Source organism: Juglans regia, unplaced genomic scaffold (assembly GCF_001411555.2).
Source record: "Juglans regia cultivar Chandler unplaced genomic scaffold, Walnut 2.0 Scaffold_799, whole genome shotgun sequence".
NCBI classification, from domain to species: Eukaryota; Viridiplantae; Streptophyta; class Magnoliopsida; order Fagales; family Juglandaceae; genus Juglans; species Juglans regia.
The window spans coordinates 1-6936 of record NW_023362923.1 but is presented as its reverse complement, the minus strand read 5'-3'; the positions used below and the strand labels follow the sequence as shown (position 1 = coordinate 6936).

Sequence of the window (6936 nt, the reverse complement as noted above, 5' to 3'; positions counted from 1 at the left end):
CTCGTGTTGCACCCCTCGTTTTTGTTTTTTCCGCCTTGCGAGATAAATTGACAAGAAGGAGCACTCGGGAGTGGATTTTTGGGAAAATCTCGCCCTGCCCATCGCGTAGCCATGGGTTTGGATCAGATCTCCGTTTGTATTGGGATCGGAAGGGCGCTAGTATGTCGCTCAAGGATTATATGAATTTTAAGTAATTAGTTTGATGGGTGCGATCATACCAGCACTAATGCACCGGATCCCATCAGAACTCCGCAGTTAAGCGTGCTTGGGCAAGAGTAGTACTAGGATGGGTGACCTCCTGGGAAGTCCTCGTGTTGCACCCCTCGTTTTTGTTTTTTCCGCCTTGCGAGATAAATTGACAAGAAGGAACTTTTCGAGATGTGAATTTTTTAGGAAAATCTACAGCCACCCATCGCGTAGCCGTAGGTTTGAATCGAGATCTCGTTTGGATTGGGATGGGAAGGGCAGCTAGTATGTCGACTCAAAGTTATATATGAATTTTAAGTATTAGTTTGATAAGGTGCGATCATACCAGCACTAATGCACCGGATCCCATCAGAACTCCGCAGTTAAGCGTGCTTGGGCGAGAGTAGTACTAGGATGGGTGACCTCCTGGGAAGTCCTCGTGTTGCACCCCTCGTTGATTTTTTTTCCGCCTTGAGAGATAAATTGACAAGAAGGACCACTCGGGAGTGGATTTTTCGGAAAATCTCGCCCTGCCCATCGCGTAGCCATGGGTTTGGATCAGATCTCCGATTGGATTGGGATCGGAAGGACGCTAGTATGTCGCTCAAGGATTATTTGAATTTTTAGTATTTAGTTTGATGGGTGCGATCATACCAGCACTAATGCACCGGATCCCATCAGAACTCCGCAGTTAAGCGTGCTTGGGCGAGAGTAGTACTAGGATGGGTGACCTCCTGGGAAGTCCTCGTGTTGCACCCCTCGTTTTTGTTTTTTCCGCCTTGCGAGATAAATTGACAAGAAGGACCACTCGGGAGTGGATTTTTGGGAAAATCTCGCCCTGCCCATCGCGTAGCCATGGGTTTGGATCAGATCTCCGTTTGGATTGGGATCGGAAGGACGCTAGTATGTCGCTCAAGGATTATTTGAATTTTAAGTAATTAGTTTGATGGGTGCGATCATACCAGCACTAATGCACCGGATCCCATCAGAACTCCGCAGTTAAGCGTGCTTGGGCGAGAGTAGTACTAGGATGGGTGACCTCCTGGGAAGTCCTCGTGTTGCACCCCTCGTTTTTGTTTTTTCCGCCTTGCGAGATAAATTGACAAGAAGGACCACTCGGGAGTGGATTTTCGAAAATCTCGCCCTGCCCATCGCGTAGCCATGGGTTTGGATCAGATCTCCGATTGGATTGGGATCGGAAGGACGCTAGTATGTCGCTCAAGGATTATATGAATTTTAAGTATTTAGTTTGATGGGTGCGATCATACCAGCACTAATGCACCGGATCCCATCAGAACTCCGCAGTTAAGCGTGCTTGGGCGAGAGTAGTACTAGGATGGGTGACCTCCTGGGAAATCCTCGTGTTGCACCCCTCGTTTTTGTTTTTTCCGCCTTGCGAGATAAATTGACAAGAAGGACCACTCGGGAGTGGATTTTTCGGAAAATCTCGCCCTGCCCATCGCGTAGCCATGGGTTTGGATCAGATCTCCGATTGGATTGGGATCGGAAGGACGCTAGTATGTCGCTCAAGGATTATGTGAATTTTAAGTAATTAGTTTGATGGGTGCGATCATACCAGCACTAATGCACCGGATCCCATCAGAACTCCGCAGTTAAGCGTGCTTGGGCGAGAGTAGTACTAGGATGGGTGACCTCCTGGGAAGTCCTCGTGTTGCACCCCTCGTTTTTGTTTTTTCCGCCTTGCGAGATAAATTGACAAGAAGGAGCACTCGGGAGTGGATTTTTGGGAAAATCTCGCCCTGCCCATCGCGTAGCCATGGGTTTGGATCAGATCTCCGTTTGGATTGGGATGGGAAGGACGCTAGTATGTCGGTCAAGGATTATATGAATTTTAAGTAATTAGTTTGATGGGTGCGATCATACCAGCACTAATGCACCGGATCCCATCAGAACTCCGCAGTTAAGCGTGCTTGGGCGAGAGTAGTACTAGGATGGGTGACCTCCAGGGAAGTCCTCGTGTTGCACCCCTCGTTTTTGTTTTTTCCGCCTTGCGAGATAAATTGACAAGAAGGACCACTCGTGAGTGGATTTTTGGGAAAATCTCGCCCTGCCCATCGCGTAGCGATGGGTTTGGATCAGATCTCCGTTTGGATTGGGATCGGAAGGACGCTAGTATGTCGCTCTAGGATTATTTGAATTTTAAGTAATTGGTTTGATGGGTGCGATCATACCAGCACTAATGCACCGGATCCCATCAGAACTCCGCAGTTAAGCGTGCTTGGGCGAGAGTAGTACTAGGATGGGTGACCTCCTGGGAAGTCCTCGTGTTGCACCCCTCGTTTTTGTTTTCTCCGCCTTGCGAGATAAATTGACAAGAAGGACCACTCGGGAGTGGATTTTTGAGAAAATCTCGCCCTGCCCATCGCGTAGCCATGGGTTTTGGATCAGATCTCCGTTTGGATTGGGATCGGAAGGACGCTAGTATGTCGCTCAAGGATTATATGAATTTTAAGTAATTAGTTTGATGGGTGCGATCATACCAGCACTAATGCACCGGATCCCATCAGAACTCCGCAGTTAAGCGTGCTTGGGCGAGAGTAGTACTAGGATGGGTGACCTCCTGGGAAGTCCTCGTGTTGCACCCCTCGTTGATTTTTTTTCAGCCTTGCGAGATAAATTGACAAGAAGGACCACTCGGGAGTGGATTTTTGGGAAAATCTCGCCCTGCCCATCGCGTAGCCATGGGTTTGGATCAGATCTCCGTTTGGATTGGGATCGGAAGGACGCTAGTATGTCGCTCAAGGATTATTTGAATTTTAAGTAATTAGTTTGATGGGTGCGATCATACCAGCACTAATGCACCGGATCCCATCAGAACTCCGCAGTTAAGCGTGCTTGGGCGAGAGTAGTACTAGGATGGGTGACCTCCTGGGAAGTCCTCGTGTTGCACCCCTCGTTTTTGTTTTTTCCGCCTTGCGAGATAAATTGACAAGAAGGACCACTCGGGAGTGGATTTTTCGGGAAATCTCGCCCTGCCCATCGCGTAGCCATGGGTTTGGATCAGATCTCCGTTTGGATTGGGATCGGAAGGACGCTAGTATGTCGCTCAAGGATTATATGAATTTTAAGTAATTAGTTTGATGGGTGCGATCATACCAGCACTAATGCACCGGATCCCATCAGAACTCCGCAGTTAAGCGTGCTTGGGCGAGAGTAGTACTAGGATGGGTGACCTCCTGGGAAGTCCTCGTGTTGCACCCTCGTTTTTGTTTTTTCCGCCTTGCGAGATAAATTGACAAGAAGGACCACTCGGGAGTGGATTTTTCGGAAAATCTCGCCCTGCCCATCGCGTAGCCATGGGTTTGGATCAGATCTCCGTTTGGATTGGGATCGGAAGGACGCTAGTATGTCGGTCAAGGGTATAATTTTAAGTAGTGGTTTGATGGAATGCGATCATACCGGCACCTAATGCAGGATCCCATGGAGAACTCGTGAGTAAGCGTGCTTGAAGGCGAGTAGTACTGAGATGGGTGATACGAGGAGATCTCGTGTTACCCCTCGTTTTTGTTTTTTACGCCTTGCGAGAATAAATTGACAAGAAGATTTTCGGGGAGTAGTTACAGGAAAATCTGCATACATCGCGTAGCCATGGGTTTGGATGAGATCTCCGTTTGGATTGGGATCGGAAGGACGCTAGTATGTCGCTCAAGGATTATATGAATTTTAAGTAATTAGTTTGATGGGTGCGATCATACCAGCACTAATGCACCGGATCCCATCAGAACTCCGCAGTTAAGCGTGCTTGGGCGAGAGTAGTACTAGGATGGGTGACCTCCTGGGAAGTCCTAGTGTTGCACCCCTCGTTTTTGTTTTTTCCGCCTTGCGAGATAAATTGACAAGAAGGAGCACTCGGGAGTGGATTTTTGGGAAAATCTCGCCCTGCCCATCGCGTAGCCATGGGTTTGGATCAGATCTCCGATTGGATTGGGATCGGAAGGACGCTAGTATGTCGCTCAAGGATTATTTGAATTTTAAGTATTTAGTTTGATAGGTGCGATCATACCAGCACTAATGCACCGGATCCCATCAGAACTCCGCAGTTAAGCGTGCTTGGGCGAAGTAGTACTAGGATGGGTGACCTCCTGGGAAGTCCTCGTGTTGCACCCCTCGTTTTTGTTTTTTCCGCCTTGCGAGATAAATTGACAAGAAGGGGCACTCGGGAGTGGATTTTTGGGAAAATCTCGCCCGGCCCATCGCGTAGCCATGGGTTTGGATCAGATCTCCGTTTGGATTGGGATCGGAGGGTGGACGTAGTAATATTAGCTCAAGTTATTTAATTTTAAGTATTTAGTTTGATAGGTGCGATCATACCAGCACTAATGCACCGGATCCCATCAGAACTCCGCAGTTAAGCGTGCTTGGGCGAGAGTAGTACTAGGATGGGTGACCTCCTGGGAAGTCCTCGTGTTGCACACCTCGTTTTTGTTTTTTCCGCCTTGCGCGATAAATTGACAAGAGATTATGAGGGTAGTTTTGAAAATCTCGCCCTGCCCATCGCGTAGCCATGGGTTTGGATCAGATCTTCGTTTGGATTGGGATCGGAAGGACGCTAGTATGTCGCTCAAGGATTATATGAATTTTAAGTAATTAGTTTGATGGATGCGATCATACCAGCACTAATGCACCGGATCCCATCAGAACTCCGCAGTTAAGCGTGCTTGGGCGAGAGTAGTACTAGGATAGGTGACCTCCTGGGAAGTCCTCGTGTTGCACCCCTCGTTTTTGTTTTTTCCGCCTTGCGAGATAAATTGACAAGAAGGACCACTCGGGAGTGGATTTTTGGGAAAATCTCGCCCTGCCCATCGCGTAGCCATGGGTTTGGATCAGATCTCCGTTTGGATTGGGATCGGAAGGACGCTAGTATGTCGCTCAAGGATTATATGAATTTTAAGTAATTAGTTTGATGGGTGCGATCATACCAGCACTAATGCACCGGATCCCATCAGAACTCCGCAGTTAAGCGTGCTTGGGCGAGAGTAGTACTAGGATGGGTGACCTCCTGGGAAGTCCTCGTGTTGCACCCCTCGTTTTTGTTTTTTTCGCCTTGCGAGATAAATTGACAAGAAGGAGCACTCGGGAGTGGATTTTTGGGAAAATCTCGCCCTGCCCATCGCGTAGCCATGGGTTTGGATCAGATCTCCGTTTGGATTGGGATCGGAAGGACGCTAGTATGTCGCTCAAGGATTATATGAATTTTAAGTAATTAGTTTGATGGGTGCGATCATACCAGCACTAATGCACCGGATCCCATCAGAACTCCGCAGTTAAGCGTGCTTGGGCGAGAGTAGTACTAGGATGGGTGACCTCCTGGGAAGTCCTCGTGTTGCACCCCTCGTTTTTATTTTTTCCGCCTTGCGAGATAAATTGACAAGAAGGACCACTCGGGAGTGGATTTTTTGGGAAAATCTCGCCCTGGCCATCGCGTAGCGATGGGTTTGGATCAGATCTCCGTTTGGATTGGGATCGGGAGGACGCTAGTATGTCGCTCAAGGATTATTTGAATTTTAAGTAATTAGTTTGATGGGTGCGATCGTACTAGCACTAATGCACCGGATCCCATTAGAACTCCGCAGTTAACCGTGCTTGGTTGAGAGTAGTACTAGGATGGGGGTGACCTCATGGGAAGTCCTCGTGTTGCACCCCTCGTTTTTGTTTTCCGTATACTTGTCATTGACAGAAAAGGACCCTCGAGTGCCGTTTTTTAAAATCTCTTTTGCCCATCAGCGTAATACAGGTTTTGAATCGAGATCTCGTTTGAATTGAAGGATGGAAGACGTAGTATATGCAGCTCAAGGATTATATGAATTTTAAGTAATTAGTTTGATGGGTGCGATCATACCAGCACTAATGCACCGGATCCCATCAGAACTCCGCAGTTAAGCGTGCTTGGGCGAGAGTAGTACTAGGATGGGTGACCTCCTGGGAAGTTCTCGTGTTGCACCCCTCGTTTTTGTTTTCTCCGCCTTGCGAGATAAATTGACAAGAAGGACCACTCGGGGGTGGATTTTTTGGAAAATCTCGCCCTGCCCATCGCGTAGCAATGGGTTTGGATCAGTTCTCCGTTTGGATTGGGATCGGAAGGACGCTAGTATGTCGCTCAAGGATTATTTGAATTTTAAGTAATTAGTTTTGATGGGTGCGATCATGCCAGCACTAATGCACCGGATCCCATCAGAACTCCGCAGTTAAGCGTGCTTGGGCGAGAGTAGTACTAGGATGGGTGACCTCCTGGGAAGTCCTCGTGTTGCACCCCTCGTTTTTGTTTTTTCAGCCTTGCGAGATAAATTGACAAGAAGGAGCACTCGGGAGTGGATTTTTGGGAAAATCTCGCCCTGCCCATCGCGTAGCCATGGGTTTGGATCAGATCTCCGTTTGGATTGGGATAGGAAGGACGCTAGTATGTCGCTCAAGGATTATATGAATTTTAAGTAATTAGTTTGATGGGTGCGATCATACCAGCACTAATGCACCGGATCCCATCAGAACTCCGCAGTTAAGCGTGCTTGGGCGAGAGTTGTACTAGGATGGGTGACCTCCTGGGAAGTCCTCGTGTTGCACCCCTCGTTTTTGTTTTTTCCGCCTTGCGAGAGGAATTGACAATAAGGACCACTCGGGAGTGGATTTTTAGGAAAATCGCGCCCTGCCGATCGCGTAGCTATGGCTTTCGATCAAATCTCCGGTTCGCATTGGATCGGAAAGTGGCTAGTACGTCGCACTAGGATTATATGA

The 6936-nt window shown here is 48.2% G+C and overlaps 21 non-coding genes across 21 annotated transcripts; all 21 read left to right on the top strand.

Moving 5' to 3' along the window:
- The first annotated feature begins 204 nt into the window (after positions 1-204).
- On the top strand, positions 205-323 carry LOC118346669. The gene has a single exon (XR_004799957.1). It is a non-coding gene; the product is annotated as a 5S ribosomal RNA (ribosomal RNA).
- Positions 324-518: 195 nt separating this feature from the next.
- Positions 519-637, top strand: LOC118346667. The gene has a single exon (XR_004799955.1). It is a non-coding gene; the product is annotated as a 5S ribosomal RNA (ribosomal RNA).
- A 189-nt stretch (positions 638-826) lies between these two features.
- On the top strand, positions 827-945 carry LOC118346661. The gene has a single exon (XR_004799949.1). It is a non-coding gene; the product is annotated as a 5S ribosomal RNA (ribosomal RNA).
- Positions 946-1134: 189 nt separating this feature from the next.
- On the top strand, positions 1135-1253 carry LOC118346660. Its single transcript, XR_004799948.1, has one exon. It is a non-coding gene; the product is annotated as a 5S ribosomal RNA (ribosomal RNA).
- Positions 1254-1440: 187 nt separating this feature from the next.
- On the top strand, positions 1441-1559 carry LOC118346663. Its single transcript, XR_004799951.1, has one exon. It is a non-coding gene; the product is annotated as a 5S ribosomal RNA (ribosomal RNA).
- Positions 1560-1748: 189 nt separating this feature from the next.
- On the top strand, positions 1749-1867 carry LOC118346659. Its single transcript, XR_004799947.1, has one exon. It is a non-coding gene; the product is annotated as a 5S ribosomal RNA (ribosomal RNA).
- Positions 1868-2056: 189 nt separating this feature from the next.
- Positions 2057-2175, top strand: LOC118346664. Its single transcript, XR_004799952.1, has one exon. It is a non-coding gene; the product is annotated as a 5S ribosomal RNA (ribosomal RNA).
- A 189-nt stretch (positions 2176-2364) lies between these two features.
- Positions 2365-2483, top strand: LOC118346658. The gene has a single exon (XR_004799946.1). It is a non-coding gene; the product is annotated as a 5S ribosomal RNA (ribosomal RNA).
- Positions 2484-2673: 190 nt separating this feature from the next.
- LOC118346677 lies at positions 2674-2792 on the top strand. The gene has a single exon (XR_004799965.1). It is a non-coding gene; the product is annotated as a 5S ribosomal RNA (ribosomal RNA).
- Positions 2793-2981: 189 nt separating this feature from the next.
- LOC118346676 lies at positions 2982-3100 on the top strand. Its single transcript, XR_004799964.1, has one exon. It is a non-coding gene; the product is annotated as a 5S ribosomal RNA (ribosomal RNA).
- A 189-nt stretch (positions 3101-3289) lies between these two features.
- On the top strand, positions 3290-3408 carry LOC118346662. Its single transcript, XR_004799950.1, has one exon. It is a non-coding gene; the product is annotated as a 5S ribosomal RNA (ribosomal RNA).
- Positions 3409-3888: 480 nt separating this feature from the next.
- Positions 3889-4007, top strand: LOC118346670. Its single transcript, XR_004799958.1, has one exon. It is a non-coding gene; the product is annotated as a 5S ribosomal RNA (ribosomal RNA).
- A 189-nt stretch (positions 4008-4196) lies between these two features.
- On the top strand, positions 4197-4314 carry LOC118346673. Its single transcript, XR_004799961.1, has one exon. It is a non-coding gene; the product is annotated as a 5S ribosomal RNA (ribosomal RNA).
- A 190-nt stretch (positions 4315-4504) lies between these two features.
- Positions 4505-4623, top strand: LOC118346671. Its single transcript, XR_004799959.1, has one exon. It is a non-coding gene; the product is annotated as a 5S ribosomal RNA (ribosomal RNA).
- A 181-nt stretch (positions 4624-4804) lies between these two features.
- LOC118346672 lies at positions 4805-4923 on the top strand. Its single transcript, XR_004799960.1, has one exon. It is a non-coding gene; the product is annotated as a 5S ribosomal RNA (ribosomal RNA).
- Positions 4924-5112: 189 nt separating this feature from the next.
- On the top strand, positions 5113-5231 carry LOC118346675. Its single transcript, XR_004799963.1, has one exon. It is a non-coding gene; the product is annotated as a 5S ribosomal RNA (ribosomal RNA).
- A 189-nt stretch (positions 5232-5420) lies between these two features.
- Positions 5421-5539, top strand: LOC118346668. Its single transcript, XR_004799956.1, has one exon. It is a non-coding gene; the product is annotated as a 5S ribosomal RNA (ribosomal RNA).
- Positions 5540-5729: 190 nt separating this feature from the next.
- LOC118346674 lies at positions 5730-5850 on the top strand. Its single transcript, XR_004799962.1, has one exon. It is a non-coding gene; the product is annotated as a 5S ribosomal RNA (ribosomal RNA).
- Positions 5851-6032: 182 nt separating this feature from the next.
- LOC118346657 lies at positions 6033-6151 on the top strand. The gene has a single exon (XR_004799945.1). It is a non-coding gene; the product is annotated as a 5S ribosomal RNA (ribosomal RNA).
- A 190-nt stretch (positions 6152-6341) lies between these two features.
- Positions 6342-6460, top strand: LOC118346666. The gene has a single exon (XR_004799954.1). It is a non-coding gene; the product is annotated as a 5S ribosomal RNA (ribosomal RNA).
- A 189-nt stretch (positions 6461-6649) lies between these two features.
- On the top strand, positions 6650-6768 carry LOC118346665. Its single transcript, XR_004799953.1, has one exon. It is a non-coding gene; the product is annotated as a 5S ribosomal RNA (ribosomal RNA).
- Positions 6769-6936: the final 168 nt, after the last annotated feature.